The following is a 13,996-nucleotide window of genomic DNA, read 5'->3' on the forward strand; positions in this document are numbered from 1 at the left end:
TGTGTGGAAACTTTTCCTCCTTCACAGCTCCCTCCCACTGGTGCAGGACCCGTCCCCATTCTTTTGTCTCTGTTTATTCTTTCTTCTTTTGCCCTACCCAGATACGTGGGGAGTTTCTTGCCTTTTGGGAGGTCTGAGGTCTTCTGCCAGCTTTCAGTAGGTGTTCTGTAGGGGTTGTTCCACATATAGATGTATTTCTTATGTATTTGTGGGGAGGAAGGTGATCTCCACATCTTACTCTTCTGCCATCTTGAAGCTCTAGCCCTCCCATCGTAACTTAAAGGGAAACTTCCACAATGTCTGGAGCCCTTGATGTCCTGCAAATGAAGGAGGAGAATGTCTTCAAATTCCTTGCAGCAGGAACCCACTTAGGTGGCAGCAACCTTGACTTCCAAATGGAATAGTACATGTACAAAAGGAAGAGAACCTGGGAGAAGCTTCTGTTGGTAGCTCGTCCCATTATTGCCATTGAAAACCCAGCTGATGTCAGTGTCATATCCTCCAGGAATACTGGCCAGCGAGCTGTGCTGAAGTTTACTGCTGCCACCGGAGCCACTCCTATTGTGAGCCACTTCACTCCTGGAACCTTCACTGACCAGATCCACGCAGCCTTCCGGGAGCCAAGACTTCCGGTGGTTACTGATCCCAAAGCTGACCGCCAGCCTCTCACAGAGGCCTCTTACGTTAACCTGCCTACTATTGCTTTGTGTAACGCAGACTCTCCTCTGTATTATGTGGACATTGCCATCCCATGCAACAAGAAGGGAGCCCAGTCAGTGGGTCTGATGTGGTGAATGCTCACCGAGGATGTTCTGCACGTGCGTGGCACCATCTCCCGTGAACAACCATGGGAGGTCATGGCTGAGCTCTGCTTCTACAGAGATCCTGAAGAGATTGAAAAGGAAGAGCAGGTGACAGCCAAGAAAGCTGTGACCAAGGAGGAATTTCAGAGTGAATGGTCTGTTCCAGATCCTGAGTTCACTGCTTCTCAACCTGAGGTGGCAGACTGGTCCGAATGTGTGCAGGTGCCCTCTGTGCCTATTCAGCCATTCCCCACTGAAGACTGGAGTGCTCAGCCTGACACTGAAGACTGGTCTGCAGCTCCCACTGCTCAGGCCACTGAATGGGTAGGAACAACCAGTGAATCATCTTAAGCTGTTCTTCGACACTCTTAAAATGGAAATAGGTTGACGGAAAACAAAAAGTTTAAAAAAAAAAAGTCTACAAATAACAAATGCTGGAGAGGATGCAGAGAAAAGGGAGCCCTCCTACACTGTTGGTAGGAATGTAAGTTGGTGCAGCCACTGTGGAAAACAGTATGCAGGTTCCTCAGAAAACTAAAAACAGAATTACCAATATGATCAAGCAATCCCACTCCTAGGCAAATATCCAGACAAAACTATAATTCAAAAAGATACATGCACCGCTATTTCATAGCAGCACTATTCACAATAGACAAGACATGGAAACAACCTAAATGTCTGTCCACAGATGAATGGACAAAGAAGATGTGGTACATATATACAATGGAATACTACTCAGCCATAAAAATGAATGAAATAATGCCATTCACAGCAACATGGATGCAACCAGAGATTATCATACAAAGTGAAGTAAGTCAGAAAGAGAAAGATAAATACCATATGATATCATTTATAAGTGGAATCTAAAATATGACACAAGTGAACCTATCTACAAAACAGAAACAGACTCACGGACATAGAGAACAGACTGGTGGTTGCCAAGGGGGAGGGGGTTGGGATAGGGATGAAGTGGGAGGTTGGGGTTAGCAGATTAAGCTTTTATATATAGAACGGATAAACAACAAGGTCCTACTGTATAGCACAGGGAACTATATTCAATATCCTATGATAAACCATAATGGAAAAGAGTATTTTAAGAAAAGAATGTATATATATGTATAACTGAACCACTTTTCTGTACAGTAGTAATTAACACAACATTATAAACAACTGTACTTCAATAAAAAAGAAAAGAAAAGAAAAAAGAAATGCAACTAGATGCACACCAAACATAAAAGAATGTTCTCAGCAGCAATGATGACCAAAAACTGGGAAAGATCCAAATGTCCATCAAAAGTAGAATGGATAGGGACTTCCCTGGCAGTCCAGGGGTTGACTCTGCGTTGCCAATGCAAGGGGCACGGGTTCAATCCCTGGTTGGGCATCTAAGATCCCACATGCTGCATGGCATGGCCAAAAAAATTAAAAATTAAAATAAAAAAAAAGTAGAATGGATAAATTCTTATGTATTTATACAATGTAATACCATATGACAGTGATAATCAGGGAACTACAGCCACATGCAACAGCGATGAAGGATTGTCATTGAGTGGAAGAAGCTACCACAAAAGAGTACATGTTGTAGAAATTCATTTATAAAAACTCTAAAAATTAGGAAAAATAATATTTGGTGATAGGATCCCAGTTTCCTTTGGGTATTGGAGGTCGGGGCTGGGAGAGGACATTATGGGGGATTCTTGAGTTCTGGTGATGCTTTACTTCTTCATCTGGGTAGTTACACCCATCTGTTCACTTTAAGAAAATTCATGGCAATAAACACTTAGAATTTTTTAAATAAACAAAATATCTCTTCCAAGAAGGTGTCAACCCCATGATGAAGGTTAGCTCTCCTTGTTTTATACTTCTGTATGTCGCATATGCTGTCTCTGTATAATCTATTTTATGACCCTCTTCACACTCATAGTCACTTGTTCAATATTTTTCTTAAGCTCTGTAAGGGCATAGAGTTTATGCCCCAACACCTAGCACAGTGCCCACAAGGGTAGATAGTTAATAAATATTTTTCACATGATTAAATGAATCTCAATGACACCTTGCACTAAGGTGAATTTTGAATATGCCTGCTCACTCTTCTGAGTTAATCTCAAACTTCTCTGCTTGCTTGAAAGAGTACATTCCTCCACACTAGTCTCCTGAGAGCACAACCTTTTTTTTTTCCTCCAAGTGTGATTTCCCTGTCATGTACATTCATGGCACCCATAAATATTAAAAGCATGACCAAATGTTCCGCAGTTGGAATATGTTGAGTGAATGACTCAGTGAGAAGTGTCCTTCTGTTGTGTGATTAAACAAGACACATAATATTACATGTTGTCAGAACAGGGTGAAGTCAACATAGTCTAGATTAATGTGGATGTTACTGGCTTGTCCATGGCCAGAATGGATGGGGAATCTGGCATTGTCCCTGGCCAATGGAAAAAAACTTAGACAAGTTCTGAAGCTAATATTTTTTGATCTTTCCACACCCTGAGCAGCATTTCTTCGCTACTGTGGATTGGGGAGAAGGTAGGATTATTCAGAACACATGGAGCACTTGGGGAAAGAGAACATGAAACACTTAAAACTCGACTCTGCTAAACATAAAACTTGTGTCCTGCCAAGTTCAAATGCAGTTTTTCCAAGATACAAATTTCATGGATAAGTTCAGGGAACCAAAGGGACATTTGATCAGTTGGCAACGGAGCTGAAGCTGGTTCAGGATCCAAATTCTTTCCTCGCATCTTCACATCCAACCCCTCCCCCCACCCCACTACTACTTGGGTATCCCATGGTGTCACATTTAGCCTTCAGATTCTTTCACACAGGCTGTCTTTACAGGCCTTAATGAGGAGAGGAAAAAATGACAGAAAACAAAGAAACACATGAGCTGTTCTTTCACCTCTCCACCACCTGAATGGATCCAGTGTCCCTCCTCTTTATAAAATTCTGCCCCAAAATGGTGCTGCATCATACGTGTGCCAGCGAAAGCAGGCATGAGGGTGGGGGAGAGGAGAATTGGGGGTGGTTGGTTCAGGTTATGGAGACAGTGTGTTCTTTCAAAAAGAGAAAGAGGGCTTCCCTGGTGGCGCAGTGGTTGAGAGTCCGCCTGCCGATGCGGGGGACGTGGGTTCGTGTCCCGGTCTGGGAGGATCCCACATGCTGCGGAGCGGCTGGGCCCGTGAGCCATGGCCGCTGAGCCTGCGCGTCCGGAGCCTGTGCTCCGCAACGCGAGAGGCCACAGCAGTGAGAGGCCCGCGTACCGAAGAAAAAAAAAAGAGAAAGAAACCTGGGCTTCCCTGGTGGTGCAGTGGTTGAGTCTGCCTGCCGATGCAGGGGACACGGGTTCGTGCCCCGGTCCGGGAGGATCCCACGTGCTACGGAGCGGCTGGGCCCGTGAGCCATGGCCACTGAGCCTGTGCGTCCGGAGCCTGTGCTCTGCAACGGGAGAGGCCACAACAGTGAGAGGCCCGCGTACCGCAAAAAAAAAAAAAAAAAAAAAAAAGAGAAAGAAACCCTTTAAAAACAGGAAGAAGACAGTCTGAAAGTCTGTAAAATGACATTCAACTGAAGTCCCTTTCTTTAAACATAAACAGATGTATAATGTCCAGAAGTCCTCAAATGGAATAATGCCTAAGTACCTAAAGGCAGAATGTGGCTGGATATCCAATAAGAAATTATGATTTAAAACATTGCATTGTCTAAAGAGCGATAGTAAAGATAATCAAATTCATTCTTTCATTCAACTAACATGCATTGAATATCTACACTGTGCCCAGAGACTGTGCGATGTGCCAGGGTATTCACATAGGTAAGAGGCCTGTACCCTGGAGGAGTTTATATTTTAGTGGAGGAGATAAGATAATAAAGAATTGTAGTAACACTGTCAGCGTAGAAGGAAGGAAGGAAAGAAGGAAGAGGAAGATAGGTAAGGAGATGGTAGTATGGAAGAGAAACTGCCTAAATCTACCCGGGAAATTCTGGAATGACTTTAGTGGATGACACTAACATGAATAATTAATAGTGGCATTAGCAATAATTGCTATTGTTATTTTTATTGTTGTATCCTGGTGAATCTGGGGTGACATATAATGGTATGAATAATATGGGTCAAGTACATTAAAATAATCGCTTTTTTTTTTTTTTTTTTGCGGTACGTGGGCCTCTCACTGCTGTGGCCTCTCCCGTTGCGGAGCACAGGCTCCGGACGCGTAGGCTCAGCGGCCATGGCTCACAGGCCTAGCCGCTCTGAGGCATGTGGGATCTTCCCGGACCGGGGCACGAACCCGTGTCCCCTGCATCGGCAGGCGGACTCTCAACCACTGCGCCACCAGGGAAGCCCCATCCCTTTTTAAGTTAGGAAGTTCATTGTATTATGTAAAAATATCTAAAACAGGCAGTGACATATTGTCAAAAATGATTTTCAGTGAATAGGAAGGTCACTGGACAACAGAATCCCTGATAAAATTACAAGAAAGTAAAGTTATGCTGGTAATTGCTAATAATTAACCCTTGATATTTTATAAGACAGTTTAAAAATAATAAAACATTAGAATTAGAAGAGACCTAGACAGACATCTAGCTTAATATTAGTATTCCTTTACTACACATATTTGTCTACCCTTCTATCTGCCCTATTAGTCTGTAAGCTCTTTGAGGGTAGGGCCTGTGTCTTATTTATTTTGTGTCATAGTACTAAACAAGAAACAAGAGCTCAATAACGGGGGCTTCCCTGGTGGCACAGTGGTTGAGAATCCACCTGCCAATGCAGGGGACACGGGTTCGATCCCTGGTCTGGAGAGATTCCACATGCCGTGGAGCAACTAAGCCCATGGACCACAACTACTGAGCCTGCACTCTAGAGCCCGAGTGCCACAACTACTGGGCCTGCATGCCACAACTACTGAAGCCCACATGCCTAGAGCCCGTACTCTGCAACAAGAGAAGCCACTGCAATGAGAAGCCCGCGCACCGCAGTGAAGAGTAGCCCCCGCTCGCAGCAACTAGAGAAAGTCTGCACACAGCAATGAAGACCCAACTCAGCCAAAAATAAATAAATTAATTTTTTTTAAAAAAAGAGCTCAATAATGTTTTCCAAAGGAAGAAACTAAGAGGATATTTATTCAACCCTTTTACTTCAAAAGAATGGAAACTGAGCCTCAGAGTTATGAAGGACTAAAAGGCAAAACAAAATTTTTTAATAGTAAAGACAAGCCTGGAACCCAGATCTCTTGACCCCAGGCCAGGTTACTGTCCATCATATCATATTACCCACCTACAATCAATCACTAATCAGTGGAACATGTAGAGAAGAATGTTTTGGGGTCATAGTTTCTAAAGTTCTGTTATCTTCTTGTAGCGTTCCCCTACATCTTTCACCTCCTCCATGTAGATGCAAAAAAAACCAAAAAACAAAAAACAAAAAAACCCCAGAGAATATAATTTGAAACCCCATTTTTAAAATGCTGCTAATCATTGAAACCCTAAGTGTCACCTCTGACATTGTCCCCAGACCCCATAGATCCCTAAGACAATTGGAAGTCTCACAAAGTATGTGAAACTAGCCCAGTTTCCCATGTTTTTTTTCACTTTCTACTGTAGGTCATTAGCAGGATTCTATTTTAGGACAGAAATGTTTTTACTACCCCTCAAATCATACCAAAGTAGGTAGTTTTCTACTGAATTGATTCTGCATAGCAAAAAGCACTGCTGGCTTATTTGTTCTTCCAAGCAGTAGAGGGCCTTTCTCTTAGCCTGATATGTTTTTTTATCCCTGTATACCTTGTACTGTGATGTTGAGGGTGGTGATGGTGATGATGGTTTTTATTTTCTATTTGTCTTTGGTTAACATTGATTGAGTTTTGCCTTAAGGATTTCAGGTTAAAAGTTAAGACAGTAGAGGAACTAACTTTCTGAGAGTTTCCATTCATAAATAAATAAAGCAAAAATTTAGGTAATGATCATGGTGCTGTCAGAATACCTTGACATACAGTCTTTCATCTAATCCACCCAGGGCAAGAGGTTTTTATTCTTATTTTACAAGTGAGAATACTAAGCCTCTGGTGATTAGCCACACTCACGTAGCTAATGAACGGTGAAACTGAGACCCCAATCCAACACTTTGGACTCCAAATCTACTTGGAATTTTGCCCAGCACAAGACAGGGCAAAGGGTAATCAGCAAAATCCAGCAGGTGAAAATTAAATTTCCTTTATGAGGAAATTAAAGAACTAAAATCAAATAGATCAAATTAAACCAATTTTGTGTCAAGCTCCCAGAATTAAAACTGAATTCTTAATCTCAATTCACTCTCTATATAGGGCCACCGTATTGACCTTGGAAAATGATAAAGTTGGATTATTTTCATCATTTAGCAAGGAGGAAAAACAAGCTGAAAACAATTAGGAAGGCCAAGCAAGTAGAAGGATGTTTTGACTCCAGTTGGTATAGAAATAGATTCAGAAAAAAATCAGAAGATGTGAGCCATTCCTTATGAGGCTCCAGTACTCATTTGTCGGGGTTAAATTTGATATTGTATCATAAGTGTGTATTACATAAGATTCTGAAAGCTCAGTGTTTCTAAGTGGTTGTTCCTTCTAGAATATCGTTCTGGCTGCAGAGGTGTACAGTCCTAAAAGCAGAAGGATACTTTATCAAGAAAGCAGAAACTGATTCACCATATTGAGTTTCTAAATTTTACAGAGTTTTCAACACCATTCTTTTTTAATTATGAGACATTGAGATAAATTTGAATCTTAAACTTATTTCACTGGTGTCAGCTGTTGATCCTTTTATGAGCAAACAATCTGATATTCTCACTCAATAGGGAGGCACTCTGACAGGGATCTTGTCCCAAGAAAACTTACTCTTTTTTTTTGACTCATTAGAGATCTCAATACATCTCCTAAGAGCATTACTTATTTTCCAGGGTCACACAGACCTTAAATATTCAATTACCCAGAAAAAAAAATCAGTGACTGGCATTAAAAACAACTGAATCTACAGATGGCTTAAATGAACATTCTGGGAATCACTAGAGCCACTCAGTATTCTCCAGGGAGCATTAATAATGTAATTCCTAACTGCTGTAACTTAATTCATTACATACTACTGAGCACCAGGTATATGCAAAGTACTACACTCAGTGTAATAGAGAGAAAACAGTGGTTGTCGTTCACAAGGAGTTCACTGTGTAACAAGAGACAGTAGATATGCTTATAAGAGACTATAAAACAAGTACCATAAGAAATGCCACAGGACTCCGATAGTCAATTTCTGCTCCTATTTGCTAACCTCAGATTACTTCCAGCAAAGCTGATGTTCATTTCTGCTATACTAAGAGCATCAAGAATCTTCTGACCGGGTCAGATTCTACCTCAGAGTCAAGGTTTTGTTCTTTGAATCTGTTTTTGCTCCTGCTTTGGTCTTCCTTCTTGTCCCTGACCCTTTCCCAGCTCTTCCTCTATCTCTACCTGCTAAGACTTTAGGCTATTGGTCCTGTCTTGCTCTATACTGAGGGTTCTGTGCTCTCTTGATTTCTGTTCCTCTGCCCAGGTTTATTCCACTGCCAGGTTGTGACAACATGTCTGTGACACTGTCAGACTGCTCATCTGAATTCTGCCTCTTGAACCTTGACCCTTAGATGATCTGGTCTACTCTTAGGACTATGTCTGCCTATGTCTTTTCAACCCACACCTAATTCCTGTTCCCTACCAAACTCTTTGACACTGTAGGTACATTGATAGGATCTTAGAGATACAGAATAAAATCACTGAGTAATACATCTAATCAAATTATTTGAACAAAGATAATGAAAATTATTTCTGTCAGTTAAATGACTGACTTAGAAGAACCTTTTGAAAAGAGGATTCATGCTGTGAACTGACCCATGTAAAAGACCAAAATCACCAAATTAAATACCCTAACAAGAAAAATGTGTGTTATGTAGAAGCAGCTACTTTCTGAGAATTTTTTTTTTTTTTTTCGGTATGCGGGCCTCTCACTGTTGTGGCCTCTCCCGTTGAGGAGCACAGGCTCCGGATGCGCAGGCTCGGCGGCCAAGGCTCACGGGCCCAGCCGCTCCGGATCCTCCCGGACCGGGGCACAAACCCATGTCCCCTGCATCAGCAGGTGGACTCTCAACCACTGCGCCACCAGGGAAGCCCTACTTTCTGAGCATTTTATCTCAAGGTCCCCAATATAGCATAAAATCATGTATCTAAGAGCTAGAAAGAACTTTAGAGGTTGTCTAGTTAAACCTTGTACTCGTTAAAAAAAAAAAACCTTCTGTAGATAACCCTCTTAGGAAGGTCTTCAACCTCATTTATCCAACCCACACTTACTGATCATCCACTATGGGCCAATCTCCTGCTACAGCAGAAGATATAAAAATGAAACAAAGATCTAGGCCTCAAGAAGCTTCCAACCAGGCCAGGGATAAACAAGAAACAAATAATTGTAATACTGTGTGATGACTATTATGATAGAAACAAGTTCAGGATTCTGTGGGAACTCACAGGAGTAAAGAATGGAACCTCACTGAGATCAGCATAATTAAAAGTATGAAGGGAGATTAGAACTGACTTTCCAGTACTGGAGACTCTTGGGATGAGCTGGAATCAGCCAAGTCCCAGGAGGTAAACAGGTATACAAGACTGAGATGAGAGCATACACAAGAGCAAGAAGGCATAAGGAAGGAAAAGCAGGAGTGGTAAGCAACAGCTAGATAATAAAAGGCCATGTTTATTCCAACAAGAAGATTGGATGGTACCTTGAAGACAGTGGGGAACCAATGAAGGACGATAAGTGGGAGAATACATGAAAAGATTTGCATTTTAGAAAAAAATGACTTTAGCAGTAATGTAAAGGATGGACTAAAGGAGTATGAGACTGAAGTGGTAGAAAAACTAAGCTAATGCATCTAACGTAGAAAAGTATGGCAGGACTGTGTGAGCTCAATCCCAGGGCCAAGACAAAATCCTGAAAAATAGATAGGAAAAGGAAGTAGTACCGCCTGGGTAGTGTAGGAAAAAAACAGGATGAGCCATAACCTCTGATCAGAACCCAGTTAACTTCACACCTTCCCTTAAGTCCATACAAGTGCCCAGGAATACAGAAACTATATCATTCACGGTACCAAGGTATCTTTCTTCAAGTCTTTTGTACAGATGTGCCCAACATTGTATAAATATTTCCATCCCTCTCCAATTCCCTTATACATGCCTGCCAGACCATTGCTGATCAATCTTACCTCCCATGCTTACAAGAGAATGTGAAATTTTATAGTGGCTGGGAATATCAATCTTGCATTGGGTCCCATGTTTCTACTTTTGTCATGGAACTGGAGTTTACTGAACGAAGAGACAATTACAGTAATCCAGATTAGAAATGACGAGGGCCTAAACCAAAGCAGGTTAGGTGTGACAAAGATAGAGAACAGATTAGGGTGGCCTTTTAAAGAAAGAATTGGTAAGACCATGGATGACAGAGACTGGAGAAGAAGGCTGACTTTGTAAGTGTCTCTGTACTAGTTACCTGCTTAATACCTCCCCTGAATGGAGACAGTGGTGACAGGAAGGCTTTATAGACATTGAATTACTGTGAAGAGAAAGAGAAAGTGCTGTAGATTCTCTGTTGGTTTTTGATTAGGTGTAACACTGATAATCTTTCACTGAAGATGGCTTAATTGAGGCTTATCTACACTTCAGAAAAGGAAACGTAGATATCTTCATACAGTTGTTTTTAGCCTTGTGATTCTGTCTTTGGGCTTTACACCCTATGTTAAAACATTCACATTATGTACTGACAGCATTTGATCCTGTAGAACTGGTTTACAGACGTTCTAATTGTTGAATTTCTTGTTATGTGCATGTATAATGCACTCATTATTACTCTTTGTTTTTTGTTGTATGCTGAATTCAAGGATTTCATATTAGGGGAGTAAATACATTTTAAAAAAATCTCCAACCAACTGAGTTCCTTCCAGCCTTCAATATTATCTGGGCACAAGGTGAACCTAATGCTTTCTATCCAAAAATCTGTTACAAAGGAGCTATCCTGGATGGGCCTCTCCAGGCCTCTCCAGGCAGACTGTGATGGAAAATTCTGTGCTGGGTTTCAGAGGTCACACAAAGAAATGCATATGTGTCAACCCTGGAAAAGTATCATCTGCATTCCAGCAGCAAACTGTTTTGAAAATGTCATCCCTCAGAGAGTTCACGCCAGAGCCAATTAAAGTCATGGTAATAAAGAGTGGAAAGATGACACAAGTGGCCAGAAAAAAATCATAAAGCGATAGAACTGAAAGACTTATTAGACATGATCTAGTCTAACTCCTTCATTTTTGATTGTGGAAACTGAGACTAAAAAAGCTAAAAAGCAATGAGTTTGTGGCACTAACAAGACTCCAGATCTCCTGAATCCAGGTCCAGTTCTCTTCCTATCACACATTATCACTTCATGGGATCCCAAAGTTGTATGTAGCAATGCATTCTGGCTGAGATTCAGATATGCTAGCATGTGAAACTAGGCGCCCTCCTGTCCAGAGGTCATCTATGTGCACCAGGCTATTAAGGGTAACTGTCACGGAATGTTTGTGGACACTTAGATAAGAATCTAGCTGCATCCTTTTACTGGTATGGGCCTAGGACCCCCATGGGAAAGAACTTGAACTGTGTTCATAATTGAGGTCTAGACAAATACAGACATTTCTGATAGATTGGGGAGGTCCCAAGGGAAGCTATGCTCCAAACAGCAACAAGCAGGCCACTGAAGGAAAAGTTACCATAAGTAGGGAGGAGTCTCAGGAGGGAGAGACTTAGTATCAGGGCCTGAGTGTAGAAAAGGGAACTGTTATTCTGGGTACAATATGAGGCTATTCTTAAAACACTCTCCATCTAACCCTAACCAGCCCCCTGGGATGTCTATATATCCAAGGCAGAAGAGAAGTGCATGAAAACAAATATACAAAAGAAATCAATCACTCAAAGGCGTCTGCGTTTCTGACAAGAAAATGACCTCCACAGAGGGCTGGATGATGAAAATAAAAGCTTTTACCACTAGGGAAAGACCCCCATAAAGGAGAAAGACACAAGAAGGGGAACAGGTTTCCTCACAAGCGAAAGATTCAGAGAACAAATATGGGCAAAGATGGAGATAAGCTTCAATCAGACAGCAGTGAAAAGAACAGACATATCGAGGGAAGTAGAGGTTGATAACAGGTTATCAACAGGGTGTAGCATAGCTAGCATGGCAGAGCCAAGCCAGTAGCATCAAGGTGACTAGTGGCACAGCCATAGGCAGTGATGAGACAGGCCCCAAAGTACAGGGGTTAAGAGAGGTGCAGCAGCAGGACCCTGTGAATATCCGCAGCAAGGTTGACCTGTGCAGGCAGCAATATATTTTAACCAAGTCATAGCCTAGATCAGGGAAGCACAGTAACTGGAATAGATGAACTACTGAATTGTAGGCTCTTTTCTCACTGCCATATTCCGTACACTTAGCACTTGCTTGATACCTAAATTAAGACAGCAAGTATTCACATTGCAGTTTGGGTTCTCTAGGATGAAGACGACTTCTGAGACAGCAAGTCATATGCAGGACCTTTGCTGTGGAGTCCTCTTGGGACTGTATCTATGGGAACAGATGAAAGCAACACTGAACAGAGAGAAAAATTGGTTTGTGGTGGGTCACAACAAAATCATCAGCTGATCCTGGGACTTCCCTGGTGGTCCAGTGGTTAAGACTCCATGCTCCCAATGCAGGGGGCATGGCTTCAATCCCTGGTCGGGGAACTAAGATCCCACATGCCAGCATAGTGTGACATAAATAAATAAATAAATAAATAAGCTTTTAAAAAAATCCTCAGTTGATCCCATGGGGAGATTTGGAACGGGGATGGCTCTACAGAGTGATCTCAAGTTGGGGCAAATCGTGGGCCTTTATACCTCTGTATCAACCATGTGGGTTGCCTCCAGGAAGGAAGCATCACCTTGGGTGAGGAGACATTCATCAGAGGACAGTCTCTGGTGAGGGAATCCACTACAAGCCATAAGTTTCCAACTCTCAACAACTTGAGGAATGAGTGTTTCAGTCCTCAAGGAAGGACCTGGGCAGCATACCACACATGCACCACAATTTGTTTACATAAATGAAGGGCACAGCCTAAATTACATGAGAGACCACACCATCTTTCTGAGGATTCCTAAAGCCATAGGAAATATGAGATCCAACCATTTGATAGATGGGTATTATTGATCACCAGATCTAAGGACAAATTGTTCAAATAATATCAGCCAGATTCTGTAAATGAACGGGGACTTAAAGCATCCAGGCTCCATTAAGACTCTGAAAGGTTAACGGAGTCATTTAGTCCAAACTTCTACCTCTAGACACTAGATGTCTGAGTACCAAGAGAGCCCAACTGCTAGTTTCCTTACATCACTCAATGAAAAACAAATATGTATGGATTCATGGGCCTACTACTCATAACATGGGCCTGCTCTCCACCTCAGAACTCTGTCTGATAATGGAAATTTTAACCAAACAGAGATCCAAATATCAGCTTCTTAATGGCCTGGAAAGCATTCAGTGATCCTCAAAGCAGGTTTTCTAATAACTGTGCTGGAGAATACAGTTTATACCAGATGCTAAATGGGGCATCTTCAATATATACCTTGGCGCCTACACATTTGTGCCATGGGGTCCCACAGAGCAGATCCTGGAGACCCACACCCATCTGGATAAAGAGGCTGCATGTCTGACTCATACAGTCATCAACAGCCTCTTTAAAAAAGCTTTATATGGTGACCTGCCCGTAGCAAAGCATGGCCTCAAAAATACCCCAGACTCTAACAAAACAGACCAGTCTCTCCCATGAGGAGAAGTGAGCAAGTTGAGAGAAAGGGGATAGAAGCATTGGTAGAAATGTCCCTCTTTGTGCTAACATGGGTCGTAGAATGGGAGGCATGAACATTCTTCCCCAAATCCCAGGACAGTTTCTTGTCAAGACTCTTTTTGATCATCTCCAGGATAAGAAGTGCGCTGTTCAATAGGAAACCTATTCTGTTACTGAGACCCCTATTGTTAGAAAGTTCTTCACTGTTCTGAGTTGAAAACTGATCCCATTTAATTTCTACTCCTCACTTGTGCTAATTCTGCCCTCTACAACAACCAGAACTATCTGTGTTCCCTATACT

The 13,996-nt window shown here is 42.0% G+C and overlaps 1 pseudogene; it reads left to right on the forward strand.

The window, feature by feature from the left end:
- The first annotated feature begins 264 nt into the window (after positions 1-264).
- Positions 265-1,162, forward strand: LOC101272345 (40S ribosomal protein SA-like; annotated as a pseudogene).
- The last annotated feature ends 12,834 nt before the right edge of the window (positions 1,163-13,996 follow it).

The sequence above is a fragment of the Orcinus orca genome, chromosome 1, assembly GCF_937001465.1.
Source record: "Orcinus orca chromosome 1, mOrcOrc1.1, whole genome shotgun sequence".
NCBI lineage: Eukaryota > Metazoa > Chordata > Mammalia > Artiodactyla > Delphinidae > Orcinus > Orcinus orca.